The 14,594-nt window shown below is 33.1% G+C and overlaps 1 pseudogene across 1 annotated transcript; it reads left to right on the top strand.

Moving 5' to 3' along the window:
- The first annotated feature begins 530 nt into the window (after positions 1 to 530).
- On the top strand, positions 531 to 3,999 carry LOC306660183 (DNA mismatch repair protein Msh2-like; annotated as a pseudogene). The gene is made up of 2 exons: positions 531 to 2,228; positions 2,471 to 3,999. The product of its transcript is annotated as a DNA mismatch repair protein Msh2-like (transcript).
- Positions 4,000 to 14,594: the final 10,595 nt, after the last annotated feature.

The following is a 14,594-nucleotide window of genomic DNA, read 5'->3' as shown; positions in this document are numbered from 1 at the left end:
TGTTGTTACACCTCACTGTACAAATTGCTTTCATAACATGCCATTTATTTTCATTACTCTATCTTACTTGAAAGTGCACTTCCCCTTAACATTGATTTACATTTAAAATTTTTTAAAAATTATTCATTTATTTTTTATTTTTATAGACTGCATTTTGATTCATTGTACACTAATGGGGTACATCATTTCATTTCTGTGGTCGTGCATGGTTTAGATTCATACCATTCGTGAAACCATACATGTACATAGGGTAATGATGTCTCACTCATTCCACCATTTTTCGTACGCCCCTCCCTCTCATTTCCTTCTACAAAATCTAAAGTTCCTTCATTCTTCTCTCACTCCTGACCTCTGCCACCCCCATTATATATCAACATGCACTTATCGGGGAAAACATTTGGCCTTTGTTTTTTTGGGATTGGCTTATTTCACTTAGCATGATATTCTCCAATTCCATCAATTTATCTGCAAATGCCATAATATTATTCTTCTTTATGGTTGATTAATATTCCATTGTGCATATATACCACAGTTTCTTTATGAAATATAAGTTGAAGTTATGTAAAATACATCTGATTAGAAATTTTAAGAAACTTTACATGGTTTGTCTAATAATTTGTTTCACTCTTTTGGAAAGTTCATATATTTCGTAGAGGGGCATGGGAAACTACATTCTATAAATTGAAATAAAGATGCATGGTACAGCACTACTGCTAAACTATAGCTGATATAAGTTTTAGCTGAAAATGAACTTTGATGCTTAAATTATAAGAATATTGAGGTTATTATGACCAAAAATTCATGAAAATTAAATTTATTTTTTTCTTCAAAATGAATATGAATTTGTGATTTTATAACAGTATTATCTCATTTGTTCTTTCTGAACTTATATCTACCTGAGATAGATAGGCAGGCAGGCAGATTGGTAGATGGACAGATAGAAGATAGATATCATCAAAATGGCGGTGCAACCGAAGGAGACGCTGCAGCTGGAAAGCGCAGCCGAGGTCGGCTTGGTGCGCTTCTTCCAGAGCATGCCGGAGAAGCCAACCACCACCGTGCGCCTCTTCGACCGGGGATGACTTCTACACTGCTCACGGCGAGGACGCGCTGCTGGCCGCCGGCGAGGTGTTCAAGACCCAGGGGGTGATCAAGTACTTGGGACCAGAGCAAAGACTCTGCAGAGTGTTGTGCTTACTAAAATGAATTTTGGATCTTTTGTAAAAGATCTTCTTCTGGTTCGTCAATATAGAGTTGAAGTTTATAAAAACAGACCTGGAAATAAGGCATCCAAGGAGAATGATTGGTATTTGGCATTTAAGGCTTCTCCTGGCACTCTTTGTCAGTTTGAAGACATTCTGTTTGGTAACAATGATATGTCAGCTCCCATTGGTGTTGTGGGTGTTAAAATGTCCACAGTTGATGGTCAAAGGCAGGTTGGAGTTGGGTATGTTGATAACATACAGAGGAAGCTAGGACTGTGTGAATTCTCTGATAACTATCAGTTTTCCAATCTGGAGGCTCTCCTAATTCAGATTGGACCAAAGGAATGTGTGTTACCAGGAGGAAAGAATGCTGGAGATATGGGGAAACTGAGCAGGTTATTCAGAGAGGAGGAATTCTGATCAAAAAGAGCTGACTTTTCCACAAAAGACATTTATCAGGATCTAAATCAGTTGTTGAAAGGCAAAAAGGGAGAACAGATGAATAGTGCTCTCTTGCTGGAAATGGAGAATCAGGTTGCAGTTTCATCACTGTCTGCAGTAATTAAGTTTTTAGAACTCTTATCAGATGATTCAAATTTTGGACAGTTTGAATTGACCACTTTTGACTTCAGCCAGTACATGAAACTGGATATTGCAGTAGTTAGAGCTCTCAAACTTTTCCAGGGTTCAGTTGAAGACACTACTGGCTCTCAGTCTCTGGCTACATTACTGACTAAGTGCAAAACCCCTCAAGGACAAAAACTGGTTAACCAGTGTATTAAGCAGCCTCTCGTGGATAAGAACAGACTAGAAGAAAGATTAAATTTAGTGGAAGCTTTGGTAGAAGATGCAGAATTGAGGCAGAGTTTACAAGAAGATTTACTTTGTCAATTCCCAGATCTTAATCGATTTGCCAAGAAATTTCAAAGACAAGCAGCAAACCTTCAAGATTGTTACCAACTCTATCAGGGCATAAACCAACTCCCTAATGTTATACAGGCTCTGGAAAAATATGAAGAGAAGGTCATCCTCTTCCACTGAGCACACACAGCTTTGCTTCAGATATACGTGAAACAGTGAGAAAGAAAATACCTGCCTAAGCCAACCAGATTAACCAAACTGACTGACTATCAGCGAGGTGGTAGATGTTGCAGCCAGATCACCCTCACATCCAGAAATAGCTATTTGAAAAGATACAGACCTTTATTCATCATTTCCCTTTCCTACCCTACTCTGGAGATTAAACCTAGGCCTTGCACATGCTAGGAAAACACCAGGTATTGATGTTGGCAGTTTTTGTGACTCGTCTTATTGATCTTCATTCTGATTTCTCAAAGTTTCAGGAGATGATAGAAACAACTTTAGATATGGATCAGGTGGAAAACCACGAATTCCCTGTAAAACTTTCATTTGATCCTAATCTGAGTGAATTAAGAGAAATAATGGATGACTTAGAAAAGAAGATGCAGTCCACATTAATAAGTGCAGCCTGAGATCTTGGTTTGGACCCTGGCAAACAGATTAAATTGGATTCCAGTGCACAGTTTGGCTATTACTTTCGTGTAACCTGTAAGGAAGAAAAGGTTCTTCGAAACAATAAAAACTTGAGTACAGTAGATATCCAGAAGAATGGTGTTAAATTTACTAACAGTAAGTTGTCTGCTTTAAATGAAGAATACACTAAAAATAAAGCTGAATACGAAGAGGCCCAAGATGCCATTGTCAAAGAAATTGTCAATATTTCTTCAGGCTATGTAGAGCCAATGCAGACACTAAATGATGTGTTAGCTCAGCTAGATGCTGTTGTCAGCTTTGCTCACGTGTCAAATGGACCATCTGTTCCATATGTACGACCCGTCATTTTGGAGAAAGGACAAGGAAGAATTATATTAAAAGCATCCAGACACGCTTGTGTTGAAATTCAAGACGAAGTTGCATTTATTCCTAATGATGTACACTTTGAAAAAGATAAACAGATGTTCCACATCATTACTGGTCCCAATATGGGAGGTAAATCAACATATATTCGCCAAACTGGGGTAATAGTATTCATGGCCCAAATTGGATGTTTTGTACCATGTGAATCAGCAGAAGTATCCCTTGTGGACTGCATCTTGGCTCGGGTCAGGGCTGGTGACAGTCAGTTAAAAGGAGTCTCCACATTCATGGCTGAAATGCTGGAAACTGCTTCTATCCTCAAGTCTGCAACCAAAGATTCTTTAATAATCATAGATGAATTGGGAAGAGGAACCTCTACCTATGATAGATTTGGACTAGCATGGGCTATATCCTATTACATTGCAACAAAGATTGGTGCTTTCTGCATGTTTCCAACCCATTTTTATGAACTTACTGCCTTGGCCAATCAGATACCAACTGTTAATAACCTACATGTCACAGCACTAACCACTGAAGAGACCCTAACTATGCTTTATCAGGTGAAAAAAAGGTGTCAGTGATCAGAGTTTTGGAATTGACGTTGCAGAGCTTGCTAATTTCCTTAGGCATGTAATAGAGTGTGCCAAACAAAAAGCCCTGGAACTTGAGGAGTTTCAGAGTATTGGAGCCTCACAAGGACATGATTAAACAGAACCAGCCAAAGAAGTGCTGTCTGGAAAGAGAGAAAGGTGAAAAAATTATTCTGGAGTTTCTATCCAAGGTGAAGCAAGTGCCTTTTACTGAAATGTTGGAAGAAAACATTACAATAAAATTAAAACAACTGAAAGCTGAGGTGATAGCAAAGAATAATAGTTTTGTAAATGAAACCATTTCATGAATAAAGGTTACTACATAAAAAAAAAATGGAATGAAGATAGTGTTGATAAACTGTAGTCTGTAAGACTTTTGTTTTATATTAACCCCTTTTCCACAGTGTTTGAGTGGTTGACTAATGATGCCCATAGGATATCAATTTAATAAAATACGTAGTCATAGTACATTTTCAAAAATCTTTATTTTAGAAATTGAGAGCTGTAACTAAGGACTATTTAAATGGACACAAGCAATAGTAAGCAATGTGCCGAATTTTATAAATAAAATCATGTTAAAAAAAAAAGAAGATAGATATCATCACTATACTTAAACACATATTAAGACCTGCACAGAGTGCACAGAATTAAATGACTGACAATCCTATTTGGCAGATTTATAATTTTTCATGCTTTGCCCATATTTTAATTTATTAAATAATATTTTTCAAAAATTCTAATTACATTTTATTTTTAGAACCATTTAGATTTAGAGGAAAAAAATGCAAAGATGTACAGAGAATTTCAACATGTCCACAACCAGTTTCTCCAACTATAAAAATCTTTGAAGATTGTGGTATGCTTGCAACCAGTAAACCAACATAGCCATGTTATTGGCTACATATTCTATTGTGTGTTCTCTTGGAGGTCATCTTTACCTTAATGGCAAAATACGCTTTTGGAAGAGTTAGAGTCAGGGCCATAGTTTTCAACCATTTCCATAAGTTTAAATGGACAGGAGGAAGTAAATATCAGGAAGAGTGAGCCTCTGTTGGCCGTGTTCCTTCAAGCCTGGCTATTGAACTCCAAAGGTTCTATGCTTTCCACAAGAGGGAGTTATAGCTTTTAGCTTCAAAGCACTGTGGGTAAATATTAGGGAAAAGCAATATATGATAGTTTAAAATTTTTCTTTCTTTATTTTTGCTATATTTATTTTGGATTTAGCAACAATGTGGTAGCTAATTAGTTATTTTCATCTTGTAAGAAAATAAGTGGTATCATGAAGAATAAATATGCCATGTTTTTATTTTAACTTGTCTGCTTGCAGAGACCACTGATGCTACTGAGCTTCTATGGTGGGAGCCTCAAGAATCAGTAAGGGGCGTAAATTCTAAGCACAATAAAAGAGAGCCAGCAGATAAAATCTCTGTCTGCTCCCCACACAACCCCATGTGGTCTTACCTGAAAGTTTACTTACCCTAATATCTTCAGCTTCTCTGATGACATTCACTGAGGAAGAGCACTGAGCTACTCTTATTGCAAAAAGGTGTTCATTTTGACCTTTCCTTTATTTTTGAAAACCCTCTTTTTAAAAAATCTTATGTTTTCATCGTTTCTGCTTTCTTGGAAATAGTAGTATTTATCTAAAGTAGTCTTAGCCTAAATGTTCTCTTGTCACAGGCTATGCCCCACCACCCCTGGGAAGCTGAGCTAAATTAGTTTCTAAATGAAAATTGCAATATATATTTAAAATAAAAATTATATATAAATATAAAATTATTTATGTAAAAGTTACTATATGACCATATGGCTGAGAGCATCTAAAAATTAAAGAAAATGTTTCCAAACAGCTAAAATTAGGGTTCAGTGGTTGAAATACTAGAAGGTGGTTGCATATTCTAATAATAATGATAATAGAATTTCAATCTCAAGAAAATAAAGCAAAATGAGCCAAAGGAAAGTTTTATAAGCTAAGAGAATTTATTCATTCATTTAGCAAAACAATTTCCAAATGTTGGCTTGTGCTAGTACTGGGGAATACAAAAGTAAAAAGAAACAAACCACATCAAGTAAATAGAATTTCTGACAGTAGGAAGATTATCTTTTGACACAGGGTTGCTATAAATGGATCAAGAAAGTATACTGTCCTGTATGTAAAATTTAGATCTATCTGTGGCCTAAAAGTGGTAATTTATCATTATTCTTTTTCATGTCTCAAATCATATAAAGGTATTTTATTCCACAAACCCCTTTAGATAGTTTGTTATGAGAGTAAATAGTAACATATAAAGAAAAAAGACTACAGTACAATATTAGAACATTCTTGTGAATGTTCTTGTGAACATTCCAGAAAGAAAGCTGAGTTTAACAGCTAAAACATTTATTTTTGTTTTGTTTTGTTTTTTTCTCAGTTAAAAGGTAAGTTGGACTCAAATTCTCCCCCCACCCCCTTGGTACTATTTCTTATGCAGTGGGACCACTTTTAGTAACAGGAACTTGACATCAACTGAGTATTTGCAATAGTATGAATCTTGGACCTTCATTTTCTGTGACTCACCCTTTGACTTGCTTTCCCAGAAGGAATCCCTGGATACCCATTTTGCTTCCTCCTTAGAGTGGGGTCCAGGGCTGAGAACCTGCAGGCCAATGAGCCAGGATCACAGCTCTGAGTTCTGTGCAACTAACTCCAGCTTCTTTCCAAATAGTGCCCTATGCTGACCTTCTCTTCCTGGTTTTCCAGAGCCTTGTAAATTTACCCAAACGTGTCTATTAACACCTAGAGTGTTGTCCTTAAACTCTTTTTGGAGGTCTTTTCTTAGATTGTGTTGATTTTCTCCTCTTTCCCTTTCTCTATTTTTTTTTTTTTTAGATTTCTGAATCTGTTCCCCTTCCTTGATTAACCTTTTATTAATATCTATCATCTATTAATTTATTTAATCCTTAAAAAAACAGTTGTGTGATTTTACTGAATAGACAACCATATTGGAAAGGTTAATAAATATTCATGATGGCAAAATAATTGTGTCTAAATTATTTTCATTTTAAAATTCAGAGATACATTGCCATTATACTTATAGTTCCTGAATTTGTGTTTGACCTTTATTTATATTTTTAAAATTTTTTATTTGGATTATTAAATATATAAAATCATCAATAATATAAAAATGAAGCAATATCCATTTGATAATCTTTATCAATAATTTTGTCAAAAATGGAGTTTTAGTCAAAAGTGGGAGAACATTTATTTGATGACAATTTTAGATACTAAAACTATCAGTTTTTCTAAAATATAGGAGATACAAAAATGGAGGAACAGCTGCATGAAGAAACTTGTTCTCTGATATAAAAAGGTATGTGAGAATCACTCCATCTTAGCTAATCATTAATGCTAAATTAGAAATCATCATAAATAAAGATGATACTTCTATCAGAAAAAAATGTTCTCCTATTTTCTTTCCATATATTATGATAAATATAAGAGTCAACAACTTAGAAAATGTTAAAACCACTGGCTAATCTGTTAGTTAGGAATGATATGTGCTTACACTATTTTAAAATTTATCTCAGCAAAATTTTTATTCTGGTCTCTATAATGTTAATATCTCATAATTTGTACATTTAACAAGTATGAACGGGGCAGGAGTTTTTCCAAGTCTTTAAAACAAACCTTAAAGTTCAATGTATTTTTAAGTATAGATAAAATAAAATTATCAATATTGCACAAGATGAGTTAGTCAGTTTCCTATTGTTTTAGGATATTGTCAAAAATGGAGATGAGCAAATATCATAATAGAGCCTAAATCATAATTTTAAAATACTTTTTTCAATTGGTATTTTCCCATTGTAGAAAAAGTGTTCTCAAGACTGTCACTGTGTTTAAACAGTTTACTCTGTAGCCAGGTGTGGTGAGGAGGAGATACTGTTGGGAGGATTTCTATGCTGGGTAATAACAGGTGAGCAGGGGATGAACTGTGTATTCTGCCAGCACAGTTTAAACCAGTAGAATTGTTTTCCTTTAATTTCAGTTTAATGTCTCTGAAAGATATTTATGGAGTTTGTATTCTTTTATAAATATGTTTGCATCCTCACCATTAACACAAATCCTTGAATTTGATTTTTCTGTTCAGGACAATGTAACTAAATTCTTTTCTCCTAAATAACTGCATAGGAATTAACAGCAAAAGTCCACCAGTTTATTTTCATTGGAGATAAAGGACTGGAAATATTCAGTAGCAGAGTATGGCATGGAATAGAATCTGTTTATCCCTTTTGTGATTCTTCATTTAGTAAAAGAATTATGGTTTGGTTTGTAGATATTTTGGAAAAGACACTGTAAGACTAGAACATGTTTATGAACTTGTCATTACTAAACAGACATCAAACTAGATTTTGTTCATCAATAAGAAATACATGGAATAAATCAACAAGAAGTAGTTTGAAACAGGTTAATACAGTTACTAAAATCTTTTGTTATTTCATTTTGGGATATTTACCTGAAAATGTGGCAGAAGATGGCAGTATAGATCCTTTTAATTTAGACAAAGTTTAACATTCAATTTATTTAGACAGTATTAATATATACAAAAACTTTTCATTAAAATAATTTATAATTTTGTCATTACTTAAATGTCATTTGATTGAAGTCATGGTTTATATTATTACTATTATCAGATGGTTTATTACATAAAATGTCATTTCTTATATATAAACGTATCAACTGATAAACTATAAGACTGTTTAAAAAAGTAAAATTTAAACAAATACTGCCTAATGTAATTAGTTTTCATTTGTAATGTCACTTTCCATGGCGTTAGATACATACTTTAATGATAAATACATAACATTTCAATAATAATACAATCATTAAACTCAATCTGGAAATTTTTAAAAAATATGGAAAAGGTGAAAAAAATCAAAGATTATTTTCTTGGTAGTAGTTTACTTCCTCATGTGTTCAGAAACTTTGCTGAGATTTTTCTGGCAAAGCGAATTAAAATAATCAAATGGAAGATATACCAGAACTAACATAAACCAATAGAGAAGGTAAATTAACCAACAAACATGGAATACCATAAATTGATTTCAATAGAAAAAAAAAAACAGTTGCTATATTGTAATGATTGTTTGAATTGACTTACTTGAATTGAATTCCTTAAGTAACTTTTTAAATAAACTGTGACCTATGTTGAATTTACAAGTATATTGTAACTTTAGACTTAAGCCTGACTTTAGCAGCTCATCACCTAATTTTTTAAGTTCATTTTGTTTAATTGAACTCTTCATTTTTCAAATGCCTCATAAGATAATATAAAGCAAAATATATTGGAGAGTTCATTTTAAAAAGTTAGTATTGAAGCTAAGAAAATAGGGTTTATGTGTACTCTCCTGATTCCAAATACTTCCCATTTCAACAGCATATTTTTTAACCAGTGCAATAAAGTAATAGTGCATGGATAAACTTATATAGAAATACTTTTATCTTCTGAAATGTACAGAATGACTTTAGGTAGAATCAATATTTGATTTTTAACCCAGTATGTTAATATTTAAACCTGTGAAAACAAAAATAAAACAATGTTACCTTACCAATATTCCTTTAATCCTTGATAACTCACAATTAAAAGAGATAGGAACAATATAAACAATGATTTTGAGAAGGGAAGAAAGCTCTTTCTAAATTATTAAGACATCTAATAGTTTTTCACCAGAACATATTTTGACATGGTTCTTTTTAGTATGCTGAGTTGTGCTTTAGGGAGAATTGGTAGCTTAAAATTGCATACTCTCAAATGCTGACCCAGTCTTAACATCTATCAAAAAAATATGAAAATAGTAATACCATGTTAAAACACATAATTATAATAGCATTCGTTTTACCCATCTACACACTCAACCGCATGGTCAAGGAAAAATTAAGCCAAAGTGAACAGGAGTTGTTATTTCAAATGCATCATCTGTTTTGTTCTTTAAAAATCCATTTTTTTCTTTTCACAATCTCTAAATACAAGCATACAAAGAAAACATTATTAATAAGCATTGCAATATGTGAAATACTAGCTAATATCTTGTGTATCTGAAATGTATAAACTAGAAAAATTTAATAATATATTTTCATGTGTGTCTAAGTATAATAAAGAGTAGTGAGTTGGGGATAATAAATAAGTTAGCTGGATAGTAGAAATCAATGAAAGAATAAATTCAAGTCTCCTGTGTGGCCCATAGGATTGTTTAACACAAAATATGAATGTCAAAGGAAGCACTAGAGAAGAGAGACTCACTGGCATATAATAGAAGGAGCACATTTGTCTTCCACAGGCTGCAGGGGAAACTGTCTTCTTAGGAGAGTGAAAAACTTTAAGACTAGAGAGTAGATAGGAAATGATAGAAGTTAAATTTAAATGAAGAAAGATATCCTAAGAATTGATATTGGTGTACGGTGTAACCATGGAATGCTGGAACAGAAGAGGGAAATGGGTAAAATGATAAGGAAGCAGAGAATGTGCATGCATTTTCCTTTATGATTAGCAATGCCAGGTATGTTGGATTTAGTAGGCAAAACGTAGTTCTGAAGAAATAATTTAGGAATTTACCTGGCAGATGGTGGATTTGCAGTAATTCTTTTTGTCCTTATAATATAATAGGAGATACGATTTAGAGCCAGTTGAGATATATTTTTTAACTTTAAATTTCATATTCTCTGATATTTAATATACTGTTATCATCTTTCCCAAAACTATCAACGGCATAATTTTTAAACAATGTTGATAGATTTTTTTTAAGAAAGATTGATAAATTAACTCCTTTAATTGTGCTATTTTTCATATTGTTACCAAAGAACTTAAAAAGGGATGGAGGAAAAGAAAGAAGATGATTTTCCAATAAATGCAATTCATTTATTTCCAATAAATTCTGTAATCTAACTTATTTGCTTTTTCAGATTCCTATTGACTGGGGGAAAATATGTCTATAACATGTACAATTGTTCTGTATGTCATCTGGGTAATCTATTAATAAATCAAATCTTTGATGATTGCCATACTTATATGGCAAGATTTTAAAAAGAAAGTTAAGAGAAAATACATTAACTGTTCAAATCCCACATTGCCTGTTCCATGCCACTGCAGTGTAATAAATGTTGGCAAGATTAGAAGGCAGATTCTGATGAAGGAAACTTGATGCTTGAACTGCAAAAGTTTGTAATTTCATTATTGGCCTCTAACCTCAGTGTGATAGGGGTTGGGTCCAAGAGCCTTATGATGCAGTTAGACCTTGGCTTTACCTAAAACTAACCAACTATGGTGGATGAAAATAAAGCAAAGCCAGCAAAAGTCTCTATGAAGAAAGTAAAGTGAGCCAACAGGAGAAAAACAGAAAGTAGTCCCGACAGGGTATTGTTAAAAATCAATTTGACAAATGATACTAATAAATAGGCTGAGTACTTGAGAACTGAGAAGGACTCATTGAATCTTAAAATAGATAAATTACTGACAACCTCAGTGACTACTGGAGAAAAAAAATCAGAAGGTATACAGAAAATCTGAAAAAAAAAATATATGTGAGGAACATGCAGTCTACTTTCAAAGAACACTATTCCATTCTTAGCATATAAAAGTATAATTTTAATGTACTATAATTGCATGTATGTTTCTGTCTTACAAGAAAATTGAACTTATTTTTAAATTTTATTTATTTATTTATTTACATTTAAGTAGACAATTATTGTACTGCTCAAGAATAACATTATTTTCCGACTAACCTTTGTCATGAAAGAGAACTATCTAAATCACAAAGTGCAGTGTTTTCTTTCCCAATGTACACAAATGTAGTACAACTGTTCATTCCTCTGCTTGTACACGATGTAGAGTCACACCATTTGTGTTATCATACATGTACATAGGGTAGTGATGTTTGTCTCATTCCACTGTCTTTCCTTCTCCCTGCACCCTCCCTTCCCCTCATTTTCCTCTACACAATCCAAAGTTCCTCCATTATTCCTTACTCTCAAACCCCGTTGTGTATCAGCATCCATTTATCAGAAAGAAATTTGGCCCTTCGGCTTTTTGGGATCAGCTTATCTCACTTAGCATGACATTCTCCAGCTCCTTCCATTTACCTGCATGTGCCATAATTTTATTATTTTTATGGCTGAGTAATATTCTGTTGTGTATATTTACCACAGTTTCTTTATCCATTCATTTACTGAAGGGCATCTAGGTTGGTTCCACAATCTAGCTATTGTAAATTGAGCTGCTATAAACATTGATGTAGCTGCTTTACTGTAATTTGCTAACTTTAAGTCCTTTGGGTATAAGCCAAGGAGTGGGATATTTGGGTCAAATAGTGGGTCCATTCCAAGTTTTCTAAGAAAGTGCCGTACTGTTTTCCAGAGTGGCTGCACTAATTTGGATCCCACCAGCAAGGTATGAGTGTACCTTTTTCCCCATATCCTTGCCAACATCTATTGTTGCTTGTATTGTTGATAATAACCATTCTAATTGGAGTGAGATGAAATCTTAGGGTAGTTTTGATTTGCATTTCTCTAATTACCAGAGATGTTGAATATTTTTTTCATATATTTGTTGATCAATTGTATATCTTCTTATATGAAGTGTCTGCTCAGTTCTTTTGTCCATTTATTGATTGAGCTATTTGTATTTTTAGTGTTAAGTTTTTTGAGTGCTTTATAAATTCTGGAGATTAGTGCTATATCTGAAGAGCATGTGGTAAAGATTTTCTCCCACTCTATAGACTCTCTCTTCACATTATTGATTGTTTCCTTTGCTGAGAAAAAGTTTTTTAGTTTGAATCCATCCCATTTGTTGATTCTTTTTTTTATTTCTTGTACTTTGGGAGTTTATTAAGGAAGTCAAGTACTAAGCCGACATAATGAAGATTTGGTCCTATTTTTCTTCTATTTGGTACAAGGCCTCTGGTCTAATTCTGAGGTCCTTCATTCATTTTGAGTTGAGTTTTCTGCAGGGTGAGAGATAAGGGTCTAATTCTATTTTGCTACATCTGGATTTCCAGTTTTCCTAGCACCATTTGTTGAAGAGGTTAACTTTTCTCCATTGTGTTTTTGGCACCTTTGTCTAATATGAGATAAATTTATTCATGTGGATTTGTCTCTGTGTCTTCTGTTCTGTACGATTAGTCTATTTGTTTATTTCGGTGCCAATATCATGCTGTTTTTGTTACAGTTGCTCTGTAGTACAATTTAAGGTCTGGTATTGTGATGCCTCCTGCTTCACTCTTTTTGCTAAGTATTGCTTTGGCTATTCTCGATCTCTTATTTTTCCAAATGAATTTCACGATTCCTTTCTCTATTTCTATGGAAAGAGACATTAGGATTTTAATTGGAAATACATTGAATCTGTATAGCACTTTTGGTAGTATGACCATTTTGACAATATTAATTCTACCTATCCAAGAACATGGGAGATCTTTCCATCTTCTAAGGTTTTGGTTAATTTCTTTATTCAGTGTTCTGCAGTTTTCATTACAGAGGTCTTTCACCTCTTTTGTTAGATTGATTCCCAATTGTTTTATTTATTTTTTTTTTTGGCACTACTGTGAATGAGGTAGTTTTTCCTAATTTCTCTTTCAGAGGATTCATCACTTATGAATAGAAATGCATTAGATTTATGACTGTTGATTTCATACCCTGCTACTTTGTGGAATTCATTTATTAGTTCCAGAATTTTCTGGTGGAATTTTTTGAATCCTCTAATTATACAATCATGTCATTGGCAAATAGTGATTGTGTGAGTTTTCCTTTTTCTATTAATATCCCTTTAATTTCTTCCAACTAATTGCTCTGGCTAGAGGGTTATGTGTCTTATTCTCTATGAAGAAAATTCTTCAGGCCTTGTGCTTTCTTCAGAAGAATTTTTGTATCTTGTTCTTTGATTTTTTTCTTCTACATTTATTTAGTATATCCCATAAGAATTTTTTGATACTTACATCTCTTTGATATTATGACAATATATAAAATCTCTAGGGGAACAGGTAACTGTGCTTTATTATATTTTCCAATGCATTTTAACAGATACAGTGGATTTTTCAAAGAGCATAAGCACATTTCTCTTTGACTTATTAGCAATTGTTATCAAATGTGGAATTTCATAATATGGAAAATTTAAAGAGCTTAGTCTTTTGTGTATGTTCGTGTGGTTGCATGTATGAAAATTTACAACTTGGTGGAAATAGGAAGGACCAAAAATAATAGAAAATCATAAGGAGAAGTACTGAGTTGGAGAACTTCCATTGCCATCTACCAAGACTTTGCAATTATAATCCATAACCCTGCATAAGACTGGACCCAAAAGAAACAAGTAGACCACTGGAACATTACAGAGATTCAATAAACATACTAATAGGTAGAGGATCTCTAGAATTTTTTTTTACATAAAATTAACACTAAAATATAGTCTGGGAAATATATTCTCTTTCATTCATTGAGTTGACTCAATTTGTTCACTATGGAATCATTGAGACTCATGGTACTCAATCTATAAAATCAATGTTTTACAGATTGTAAAACCATGGCTACTGGTACACTTGAAAAACACTAAACTAAAACATAAATTTTGATAAACTTTACATTTAAATTCGAGAGTTTAAAAAATACCAAGACACTGCTGATATTGTGAAATTGCAGCTCATGAAATAGAATAAAATATTTATGTATATCTGGCAAAATACTAGCATACAGAATACATTAGGTAAACTAAAACATGAATAGGAAAAAAGACAACGTAATAAAATTTTGCATGTGTTAAACCATCCTTGTATGCCATGGGTAAGTCTTGCTTCTCACAGTGTATGATACTTTTAATGTGCCATTGAATATTTTTTCTCAAATTTTCTTGCGCATTGTGCATCATTGAATATCAGGGATATTGGTCTGTAACTGTTTTCTTGT

This window comes from Sciurus vulgaris, assembly GCF_902686455.1.
Source record: "Sciurus vulgaris genome assembly, chromosome: 4".
NCBI lineage: Eukaryota > Metazoa > Chordata > Mammalia > Rodentia > Sciuridae > Sciurus > Sciurus vulgaris.
This window is presented reverse-complemented; position numbering and strand designations above follow the sequence as displayed.